This window comes from Plecotus auritus (assembly GCF_963455305.1).
Source record: "Plecotus auritus genome assembly, chromosome: 4".
In the NCBI taxonomy this organism is placed as follows: Eukaryota; Metazoa; Chordata; class Mammalia; order Chiroptera; family Vespertilionidae; genus Plecotus; species Plecotus auritus.
Genome location: NC_137775.1, coordinates 115,828,767 through 115,841,001, shown reverse-complemented (window position 1 = coordinate 115,841,001; position 12,235 = coordinate 115,828,767). Strand labels below are relative to the sequence as shown.

General features: G+C 44.2%; 1 protein-coding gene and 1 pseudogene across 2 annotated transcripts in view; both read right to left on the bottom strand.

The window, feature by feature from the left end:
* Positions 1-12,235, bottom strand: part of MET (MET proto-oncogene, receptor tyrosine kinase) — a 159,672-nt gene that overhangs the window by 80,319 nt on the left and 67,118 nt on the right. The gene's annotated exons all lie outside the window — the stretch shown is intronic.
* LOC308245882 (dynein light chain 2, cytoplasmic-like) lies at positions 4,409-5,143 on the bottom strand (annotated as a pseudogene). Its single transcript has one exon. The product of its transcript is annotated as a dynein light chain 2, cytoplasmic-like (transcript).

Below are 12,235 nucleotides of genomic sequence, written 5' to 3'. Positions count from 1 at the left end.
TTGTCTTTACAGGAAGAGAGGACACACCGAGACCCACAGGGGAGATGGCCAAGTGGAGATGGAGACAGAGACAGGAGTTACGCTGCTGCAACCTAAGGAATTCCTGGGAGCACCAGAACTGCAAGCAAGGAAGGCTTCTTCCCTAGAGTCTTCAAAGGGAGCCTGAACTTGGCCGACACCTTGATTTCAAACTCCAGCCTCCAGACTGTGTGAGAATACATTTCTGTAGTTTTAAGCTATGAAGTTTGTGGTAATTTTTTATGGCATCCACAGGAAACTAATAAAAACCATACCATGTGATAGATATTGTTCTGGGTGTTGGAAGGATATAGCAATGAACAAAAAGGCCCAAGTCCTTGCCCCTGGGCAACTTAAATAGTTATTATTATTGTTGTTGTTGGTCTAGCGGTTCCTCACAATGCCTGTAAAGGTGAAGTCCAAAATTCTACTTATTTAGATTAACAAGCCTCAGGTTCTTTATCTGTAAAATGGAAACACTCATCCCTAACAGAATTACTTACAGCTAGCAAGGTTGAACCTATAATCTGTCCACTATTAGTTTTCATTATTCTCTAAAGCAGGGGTTGGCACACTTCTTTTGTAAATAGCTAGATAGCAAACATGTTAGAGGCTTTGAGTGTCATAGAGTCTCTGTAATATGTAGGCTTGTTTGTGTTATTTTCTAATCCTTTAAAAATTTAAAAATAATTTTTAACTTATTGGATGTACAAAAACAAGCCAGTTTGCCAATCCTAGCAAATGCTTCTACCTATAGTCCAACCTGGTCCCTCTGTGTTACTTGATGGCACCTTGTACACAGGGAGACAAGAGACAGACACACAAAACAGCTAATTAATAATGCAAAGTACAAAGAACACAGTTGACAGGTAAGTGCTGAAAGTACTGGTACAGATGGTAAATGCTATACGATGAGAAAGAGGATAAGATCAGTGTGAGCTTCAGCAGCGGGGGACGGATCATGGCAGAGGCTGAAGTTGAGCTGGGTCTTCACAGAAGTTGAATGATTGAAGAGGGAAGAGAGAAATATTTGCACCAGAATATACTTCATGTATATGTGTGTATGGATTTATACACACATGTGTACAAATGCATTTGTATATAAGTGAAATAAGTCATCTATACTAATAAAAGGGTAATATGCTAATTAGACCATGAGACCTTCCAGACATCCTTCCAGACAAAGCCATGGTGGTGGGGCCAAGGCAGAGGCAGTTAGGGGCAATCAGGCCAGGAGGGGAGGGCAGTTGGGGGCAAGCATGCCGGCAGGGGTGGGGGCAGTTGGGGCCGAGAAGGCTGGCGGGGGGGGGGGCAGTTGGGGGCAAGCAGGCCAGCAGGCACAGTGGTTAGGGAAGATCAGGCAGGCAGGCAGGTGAGCGGTTAGGAGCCAGTGGTCCCAGATTGCAAGAGGATGCAGGCTAGGCTGAGGGACACCCCGCCCTTGCACGAATTTCGTGCACCAGGCCACTAGTATATTATGTATTTCCTCTTGAGGTATCCTCAGGATTCAAACAATTCAGAATTCTCCAATGACAGGGCCTTTGGAAATCTAAGTGTTAAAACTTTTGCTTCTTTATTACCATTTCCTAAGGCAAATCAGATCCAAAACAGCCTCTTCTTGCACTTCAATCAAAGCCAGAGTGACAGAGTGATTACTCAAGAAAGTTGTTCCAAGTAAGGCCAATTTTAATGCTTAATGTGCAGAGGTTTTTCTCATTTTCTCTATTTAGTTAACGGAAGACAAATTTTAATGTACTTACTCAAGGAGGTATAATAGATACTCAGAAGACAGGACAGCAGTTACTATGCACTAACCAATAACACAGAAGCAGTTCTTCCTGTAGCAGACAAGAGCCATGTCTGTTTATGTGTCTAACAGTATCACACTCATCAGAAACAGGCTGATGAACGTCTTGGCTGATGAATGGCCAGGAGAGGTGAAAGATGGATGAAACCTGAGTCCTTCAACTGTGCCCCAACTACTGTTTAAAGAGAGGACTGTATTCTAGCCTGCCTCCACTGTCATCACCTCTTATCCCTCTTTTCCATGCGACCAGGGGGCAGTGAGACTTGTTCTCCCCTTGCTCCTGGCCATAACTGTTCATCAGAAACTTCAATCTATGGGCCACCTCCCTCACTGGCCAAGGTCCCTGAGGACCTTACCAAATTCTTCTAACCTTACTGCATCTACATCAAGGCCAAGCTTAGGAACATTTCTCTCTGTACCAAGCACGGACCTGGTGCTTATGAAATGGTATCACTGTGTAGTCTAATCCTGCGGCCACAGTCACAGTGGCACTGAAAAAGAACTTGGTTCTTAACTAAGTCTTCTCCTTAATCCAGTCATTATTTTAAACTTGAAATCATACATTGCTGATCAACAGTGAAAATCAGTGGATTCTAAATGTAAACGTCATGTGGCGGGGGAGGGTCACCTCTCCTGGTACCACTGCTGGAGCAATGTCCACCAGAAGGTGATGCCTAAAGGTCCTCGTGCAGACAGTGTCACCCACTCAGGGGGAAGCTCTGTTGACAGGCTCAAGAAGGCCTTAAGGAGCAGACAGACTGCTCCTGCCTTTCTCTCTTAATGGCTTTAATTGTGTTTTTCCCAATTTTGATTACAAAGCTGTGGAAATTCTATTTTTTCACCCTCCCTATCTTCATCTTTCCTTCTCCTTTCATTCTTCTCCTCTTTGTTCTTTGATCCATCTTCATCCCAAAATGGCGGTTGGAGGAGGGAGGTATGTGTGTGTGTGTGTGTGTGTGTGTGTGTGTGTGTGTGTATAAGAAAGGGGTGTAGGCAACCGTGAGTGGAACCTTCCATAATGTTTTCAGAGCTAATTTGACTTTTGGCAGCTCCCCAATTCTATAAATTAGTTTTTAGAGATTTGGAAGAGAATGAAAAACTTTTATCTAACAGTTGTTTTTACTAACCATAATATGTCATCATAATTACTTGCTCGTTATATATATATATATATATGTATGTATTTTGCATCAATCTACCTTTAATGTCCAAAAGAGGCATGGATGCAGAGCATAGGAGATGTGGCAGGGTCTCAGCCCCAACTCCAGAAATGAGAGAGATGAACACAAATTGGACATTTCCAACTGGCCACACAAGTCTGGGAGGACAGGGAAAAACACAGATTTGAACATTCATAAAAGGGTTTGGTACAGGGAACTCACGCATCATCCCAATTCCCACCCTCCCCTGTCAGCATCAGATTGAAAGCTCAGCAAACACTAAATTCTTGGAGAGGGGATATTCTCCTGCCTTCCCACCAGCCCAAGGATGGAGTTGGGAAAAAAAAAGTGAGCTAGACCCAAACCCCACCAGTGTCAACCTTACACAAGAAGAGTTTTCAATGCAATTTACAACAATCAGCAGCTGTCAGCAATGACTCCCCCCACCCATACCCCACCCCACCTCTATTTGATCGACAGACAAGGTTTCCCAGCACTCTCCTTGGAATCTCCTCCCACTAGCAGCCCTGCTCCATCTCCTGATACCGGGCTTCATCACCGCAAACTTCCTCCCAAGCCCCTAACAGCCCTTATCACTTCCATCCCTACCGCCCACAAGAGGTGGCAACCAACCACAAAGTCACTTTCCCTCTCCACTGAGAGCCACCTTCAGGACAGATGGCAGTGTGGTCAACTCATTGTGGGCTATCCTCCTAAAACCTTCCTGGGAGCACACAGCCATAGCGCAGTATCTGGGCAAGGTGGCGGGGCGGGGGGGGGGGGGGGGTGGAGGGTGGCGCAGGCTATTACATCTGTCTTCACCTCCCAAAAATTTTTAACATAAAGGCTCACTTAGAACCAACTGTGTACCCTAACTACCCATATACCCTAGAGATTCCATACCATCCTGCACTTCCCTTCCCTCTACCCCAAACCAAGACACACACACACACATACACACTGACAAACACACACATATACACAGAGGAGACATTGGTTTGGTTTGACTGCTAAGACCTAACTAAGGAACTACAGTCACCAGAAATTCCCTTGCCAGCCAACTAACAGGGGCTGCTCTAAGAGAACTCTAGAGGAATGAGAAAACTGAGGGCTAAGCAGGGAGCAGAAAAAGCAGAGAAGAATAAAAACAAAAAAAATCAAGCTAATCCTACCTCCAACATTCTTCTAGCATGGGCTCTGACAGGAAGAAAGGTAATCCACAGAGACACAGCCCTTACTTAGAAACTTTTCTGACAAAGACAGCAAGACAAATTTGCTCCCCACTCCCACACATCACAGACAAACATGTCTCAGGGCCCCTTAAAGAACCCACCTCCCTAACCCCACACTCTGCCCAAGCTCTGGAATCACAGTTCAGTGGAATAGTCTCCCTGGTACTAGATCAATCCCCCTACTACCCTCCTTCCTATTCCTCTCTCCTCGCTGATTCTAACACTGTCCCCCTGCAGCCTCCCTGGCCCTTCCAAAGCAGCATCCACCACCAGGAAGAGGCAGATGCAGTTTTAGTTCCACCTCCAGAAACTGACTTCTTTTCCCCAGCCCTCTGAGTTTTACAGGCTTAACTGAGGGCTTAGTTTATAAAGAGAAAGAGAAAAGGAAAGGGTGGGAGAGATTTCCTAGTGCAATACAACAACAACAAGTTTTTAAGTTTTGAAAATAAATATAAAGCAGCCTTCTTCCCCAGGCAACTAAACAGAAAGAAGTTTGGTTTTGTTTACTGCGACATACACATGAAATCGAGTATACAGTCCATGCAGTAGCACAGCCATTGGAGAGGACATCCTGATGCTGGCCCCAGTGCAAAATAGTCCCAGCAACGCCATCTGCTAGCCATCGCCGCCACCACTGACACCTTCTCTGCAGCCGCCTAGCCTGACTTGAAGAGAAGGATTGCAACTTGACCCAAGTAAAAATAGATGAAGTGCTTTGTCTCGTGTGTAATGCAGCTGCCAAAATTTCGGCCCACAATACAATGCCAGGTAGGCTTGTATTTCTTGTCAAATTCCTTCTTGATATAGGCAGCAATGTCCTTCTCTATGTTGTACTTCTACATAGCTTGAGTGGCGCAGGCAAGGGCATCCTGTTGCATGTCCTCAGACATGTCTGCATTCTTGATCACGGCCTTCTGGTCAGACATTGTGACACTTCACGCAGGTGACTTCGCGCGAGGCCCCGGGGGAGCAGCGATGGCCTGAGGCAGGGCGCGGGCAGGGGCAGTGTCCCCTCAGCTCCTACGGCAGCAGCCGCCACTGCCGCCGTCTCCAGCTCCTGTAGCCCTGGGCCAAGAGCTGGTCGCTGCCGTCCGCCCTTCGAGCCTCCCCGGCCACCCTCACTCCTTGCACCTGCCGGCCACCTGCTCTGCACTGGCGCCTCGCAGCTCCGCTCTGCTCTGCCGCTGAGCTAAATATATATTTTGTTTAAGCTATTGGGTTAGGTACCAGGAATCTACACTAATAAGAGAGTAAGATGCAAATTGACTATACCTTCACGATGCCCACCAGCCAATCAGGAGTATGCAAATTAACCCAACAAAGATGGTGGGTTAATTTGCATATGCAGGTGCCCAGCGGCCAGGGGCGGGGCGGGATGCTTGTGTCGTCGCCCTGGTGATGACACAGGTGTTCTGCACCACCCCAGCCGCTTGGGCCTCTGGGCAGCGTGGGAAGGCAGAAAGGTGGCTCCGGGCCTGGAGCAAAAAGGCAGCTCCGGCTGGAGTGATGGTGGTGCTGGCAGCCAGGGGAAGGAAGGCCCATTCTTGCACGAATCTTCATGCATTGGGCCTCTAGTGTAGGGATAAAAACTATAGTCCATATCTTCAGGAGCACTGGTACCACTGCTTGAACAATGTCCACCATAATATTTGGAGCAGAATATACTTCATGTATATGCATGCATGGGTTCATACACACATGTACAAAATATATGTATATATATAAATGAAACTAGAGGCCTGGTGCATGAAATTTGTGCATGGGGGGGGTTCCTCAGCACGGCCTGCACCCTCTCCAATCCGGGACCCCTGCAGTATGGGGCCTAAACTGGCAGTTGGACATCCCTCTCTCAATCCGTGACTGCTGGCTCCTAACCGCTCACCTGCCTGCCTGCCTGATTGCCCCTAACCACTCTACCTGCTTGCCTGATCGCCCCTAACTGCCTCTGTTTGCCAGCCTGATTGCCCCCTAACTGGTCCCCTGCCGACCTGGTTTCCCCCTAACTGGTCTCCTGCTGACCTGGTCACCCCCTAACTGCCCCTCTGCTGGCCTGGTCGCCCCCTAACTGCTCCCCTGCTGGCCTGGTCGCCCCCTAACTGTCTGGAAGGAAGTCAGACGTCTGGAAGATGTCTGGTCTACCAGGTCTAATTAGCATATTACCCTTTTATTAGTATAGATAAGTCATATATCCTATATTTCCTCTTGAGGTATCCTCAGAACTAGTGAACAGAGTACCAGAGTGTGGTAAGAGATATGGCAGAAATAATCCGAGGGTGCTACTGAAGTGCACAGGAAAGGCAGGTTATCCAGACTGCAGCATGAGGCAAAAGCTAGAGATTTCCTGGGGGAAGAAAATGCCCAAGTGGGACTGTAGAGAATAGGGAGAGGCTTATGGTCAAGTTGACAGCGTAGGGATAACACAGTAGTACTCAGAACCTCCCACAACCACATCAAAATCATAACTAAAAGGCAGAACAAACACATTCAGAACTGCCTGAATCCAGCTGAAAAGAAGTCCTGTAACTAAGGATACAAAGAAGCCACAAACAGACTGGTAAAATGGGCAGAGACCCTGAATGGGCTGGTCCCATACCCATGTGTAGCAGTTAAAGACCGAGAGGGATATCTCACCTGCTGAGGTCCCCCTGAGAAGTGAGGGCTCAGCCCTATACCAGGCCTCCCAGCCCTGGGTTCCAGTGCCAGGGAGAGAAGTCCCCATAACCTCTGGCTGTGAAAACCAGCAGAAATTGTGGCTGGGTGAGACAGAGGGCTGCAGGAGTCCCAGGCATTCCTCTTAAAGGGCCTGTGCAGGGACTTACTCAGACTCACTCGCTTAGAACTCCAGCACTGGGGCAGCAGCTCGGAAGGCAACTTGGACATATAGGGAGGGAATGAATTGTATGGCAACAGGGCCAGGGTTGGAGGGGCAGCTTTCTCCCACACAAAAGTGCTGGCACAGGCCATTTTTCTTTGGCTGAGCCCTCCACCACAGAGCTGGGAGGCAGACACCATATCTGAGTCTCCATCAACATGGTTAACACTGTTTGCCCCACCCTACTGATTTCCTGAGACCCTACATACCCCACCCAACTTTTGGGCCCATCTAAGCCCTTTCCAGTGGCTTTTCCATACAAATGACCTATCTTGGCTCATGCTGCCAATTTTCCTAAAATCTCTCAAACAAACAGCATCCGGCCCTGGCATGCCCATATACCTGTTGCTAAGTGGCTCCTAGCCTGGCACAGTGGCAGCTGGCCTTGGTTTGGAGCCTGGCCTTTTCCAGGCACTTCCAAACACCCTCCTGGCTTCTGGTAGACCAAACCTCTAGGCTCTGGAGGCCCCACCCATCTGGCAACTAGGGGCTCTGCCCTACCGAGGTCAGGGGAAAAACCTGGGACAGACACAGTGGTGTGGCTCCGGGGTGAGGACCACACCCACCACTATACCTGAAGCCTGAACTACATCTCCCCCTCAAGGAGATGCACTAGCCCCAATCCTCCTGATTCCACCAGAGGCTCTTTCAGTGAATGAGCCTAACAGGCAGCTTGCAGACAGAGGCAGATGGAGGTGGATCCTGGGGTGCCTCAGGATTTTTGCTGCCCTGCCCTGGGCCTGGTGCTGGTAAAAAAGCCAGTCTTGGAGTATGGTTTGGTCCTTCCCGTGCACACCCAAGCCCAGCAGAGGCAGCCACAAACTGTGGATTGCTTGTAGCTTCAAATAGGTTTCCAAGGGTTAGGGACAGACAGCATCTGACAGTGACCTGAAACAGAGTCCCTTCCAAGAGGCCCAGAACCAACACACCAAGTGCCCAGCTTCAGACAACAACAGAACAGAATCCAATAAACTTCACAGACATCAGGTTCAAAGAGAGATCTCAGCAGGCACTAAACTGTGCTGCAGCGAATTCTGCTTTTTTCTTTTTTTTTTTTTGGTCGGCACCTGCAAAAGAGCTTGCACACTGTGGTTGGATTTGAGCCTCGCAGTAAGCCAGCCTGAGGGTCGATCCCATGCACAAACAGGCCAACAGAAACCAAGACTAAATTACAACAGGAGGGCCCACTTAACCCACACAAGGGACATTACTAGAGCACCCAGCTCAGGAGACCAAGGAGACTGCACCACTGAGTCTCACAGGATACCTACTACATAAGGGCATCCCATGAAGACTGGGAGTCACAGCAGACCTATGTAATATACAGGGACAAATACAAAGAGGCAGCCAAAACGGGAAGGCAAACAGACCCCAAATAAAAGAACAGGACAACTCCCCAGAAAAAGAGCTAAATGAAATGAAGACAAGCCATTTATCAGACACAGAGTTCAAAGTAATGGTTATAAGGATGCTTGAAGAACTTAGAACTACAACAGCATGGAAAAAGACATAGAAAACATAATCTGAAATGAAGAATACAATATCTGACATCAAAGATACACTGAAAGGAATAAACAGTAGATTGGATGAAGCAGAGGACTGAATGGAAGAGAAGGTAAACAACAACAACAACAAAACACCCCATCCAATCAGAGCAACAAAAAGAATGAGGATAGGCCCTAGCCGGTGTTGCTAACTGGTTAGAGCATTGGCCCACACACCAAAGGGTTTGATTCTCAGTCAAGGGCACACACACACAAAAATGATAGGTTGAGAGATGGATAAGGTGTGCTTGAGCTATCTTGTACCAGATTATGGAGTCGACTATGAACATTTCTTTCTAACTCTTGTTCAGTGACTTGACCTTGGTAGCTTGAAATTGGCTTGATGGGGTATTTCTACCATGGAAATTTGCGAACACTACAAATCAGGGGCTTATGATTCCTCTTCCCCCTGTTAAACATTTACCAGCATACCACTAGGTGTGAGGAGGACCAGGAAACAGCCAGGGCCAAGGTAAGAAATTCCTTGAATATCATACTAAAGAGTATGGATTTTACTCTGAAACCATTGGGGTGCCCTCAAATTATGTTAAGGAATACCGTTACACAAATTAATTTGTTTTTGGAAAAGATTACTTACTCCAGCAGCAGTATGGAAACAAATAGAATGGTTGAGGATGCGGATGGAGTCAAGGAGATCTAGTTTTATCTACTGGCACCATTTTCATTACACTAATAATACAAAACCTGTGTGGAATGATAACATACAATTTTCTGTTTCTGCTTTGCGTATATGCAGAAGGAGAGAAGAAGTAAAGATTTTTAAACTTCATATTTACTATGAATAAAACCAGGTTTTATCCTGAAGAAGGAATAGAAGCAGACTAAATGAGAAATTTGAGGCAGGCTGGATGGTTCTTTGGAAACATTAAGTTTCTTGATTAAATAGGTGTTCTTAGTTGCACCCAAACCAGCAGCTGGATAAGGTGCTTAAGAAAGTCTGAAATAAGGCTGTTACACAGAATGTCAACATGGGTTAATGAATGAGAGAGGTTATGTAAACTATTACTTAATCCCAATTGAGGGTTTCCTGAGCCACTGGGGAACTAGGTTGAGGTTGATAGACAAGAGTAAAGTTAGAAGGAGACAGAACATTAAACAAACAATAGTTCAGTTTAACTTGTGATTTCCCCAGAGTTTAGAGTATAAAATGAAAGACTTGCTAGTAGCAAAAAAGGTAGAATAAAACTATACCAATACTGCTATTAAAATAACTGCCTGGTCACTCACTGGAACAGAGGTTTTATTACATATTGGCAGAGAAAATAGAAAATTTGACTGCTTCTTAACTAGTTCTAGCATACAAAGTATTAAGTAAGGCACTGGGAGTTTGTCATAATAGCAGGTTCTAAGGTCTCAGAAAATTCAGTAACAGTCACACAAATACTAAATTACTATTTACTTATAAAAATGTAGGTTTTTAGTTTCCAAATATTTCATAACCCTTTTTTTCCCCTGAGTCTGTGTGCATTCAATTGGATTGTTAGCATGAGGGTCATATAGTTAACCTAGATCCTGTAATAATTTGGAGGTTTTTTTAAAAAACAACAACAATAAAAAAAACCTTCTGTTAGATCTAAAAAATCCTGGTGTATATTTTCCTATGATATAAACAGTGCCTCAAATGGTGAACTTTAAATTTTCAATACTGAGGTGAAAATGTTTTCCTGTGCAGAATCTACTAAAAGCAAATAGCAAATATAATAAACAACATAAATTGATGAACAAAAACAGATCCAGAGACAGAGAAACATCTATCAGACCGTCAAACCTCAGAGGGTGAGGGTAAGGGAGAGAGATCAACCAAAGGACTTGTATGCATGCATATAAGCATAACCAATGGACACAGACACCAGGGGGGTGAGGGTATGAGTGGGGGTGGGGTGGCGGGGGCAATGGGAGGATAAGGATACATATATAATACTTTAATCAATAAAAGATAAATAAATAAAAAATAAAATAAAGAAATGAAAGAAGAGAGGGAGGGAGAAACTAAACAGGAAACCTCCCTTTGTGCTTATAGGTATCCTCCATGCAAATGCTTTACATCCTACTTGACACTGTGGGAATAATCAAAAGAGACATTTTAATAAAATGTGTTGTCCTGGGGGGGGGGGGGCGGGAAGACAATTGTTGAAACAACTGAAGAAATTTAAATATGAACTGATTATTAGATGATATCTAAGTTTTGGTAATGGTAATATATTTATATTGGAAAATGTCCTAATTTTTAGCAGGTGCATGTTGAAAGTTTAGGGTGAAGTTTCATGATGTCAATGTTTGAAAAGTTTCAAAATAAAACATTAGGGGAAAACACAACACAACAAAACAAAAAAAGCAAATGGAGACAGGAAGGAGGCCTGGGGTAATGAGTGTGCCACCATGCCACACCCAGCATCACAGAAAGCATTGCTTGCCTAAAAATCTGAAATTGTTTCTTATTTTCATAAGCATTTGATTCTAAAAAAGTATCCAGATAGAAAATATCAATCATTTTCACTATTTACCATAATGTGATATTTTTAAAAAGCAGGCACATTTCTAGTCTTCTTTGTACACATCAAGAACCTGTACTTTGATCTTTCAATGTTAATTAGGAAGTACACTTACTATTGTTAAACTACCATATACATATATTACTTATCATTCTGCAAACACTGACTAATATCCTTAATAATGGGCCAGTAACAGAACTGATCTTGTACTTTGTCTGCTAATACTATGTGAAATCAAGAACTTTCTATGGCTCTTCTGAAATGAGAGTGAATTTAGTTGACAATAAGAAACACTGCCCATTTCTTTCCATATCAGGTCTAGATACACCCAATGTAACCGGTGTTTTTCAAATTAGAAATATTTCTCTATTACTCTTACTAAAGAATTTACTGATTCCTGTTTACCATGATGTTGGAGCCATAAATAAGTTTACATTTAATGAATCATTAGATATATTCTATTCTATTATAAATTCCTTGTCTTTTATTCATTTAATTCAGTTCCTCAAGTACCAGACTCACATAATTTAACCTCAATTCACCTTTATTATTGCACTTTAGAACATTTACAGAGTCTTATACCTTCTCATATTAGTAAATATTTGAAAAAAATAACCTCACCTCCTTATTATATATTTTGAAGTTTTGTATAACTCTTACACACACTGTATTCTTATAAACAATCTCTTACCTTCAAGATTTTGGACACCTTACTGGAAAATAAACAGTCCTTTGCCTGTAATTATAGCCTTCAGCAAGGGGGCTAGCCAGTGACCTCTCTGACTTACAGGCATGGGAATAAACCTTGAAGATTAAACACCTATTCCCTCATCGTTTCCCTTGGCAAACTCCACTTCTTTCTCAGCCAAGCAAAAGTAAACAAAGCAAATACAGGAGTTAAATATTTCCTTTGATTCCTCATACATTTATTTTTATTTTTTTATTTTAAAGCTTTGTGGTTTGTGGAGATGACAAAAACAATGCTTTTTATGATCGTCATAAAAATACATTTGTAGAGTTTATCAAGACCTTTTACTCAAACACCTTAGCAATTCAGACGGTCTCTATTTACTATGTCAATATATATAT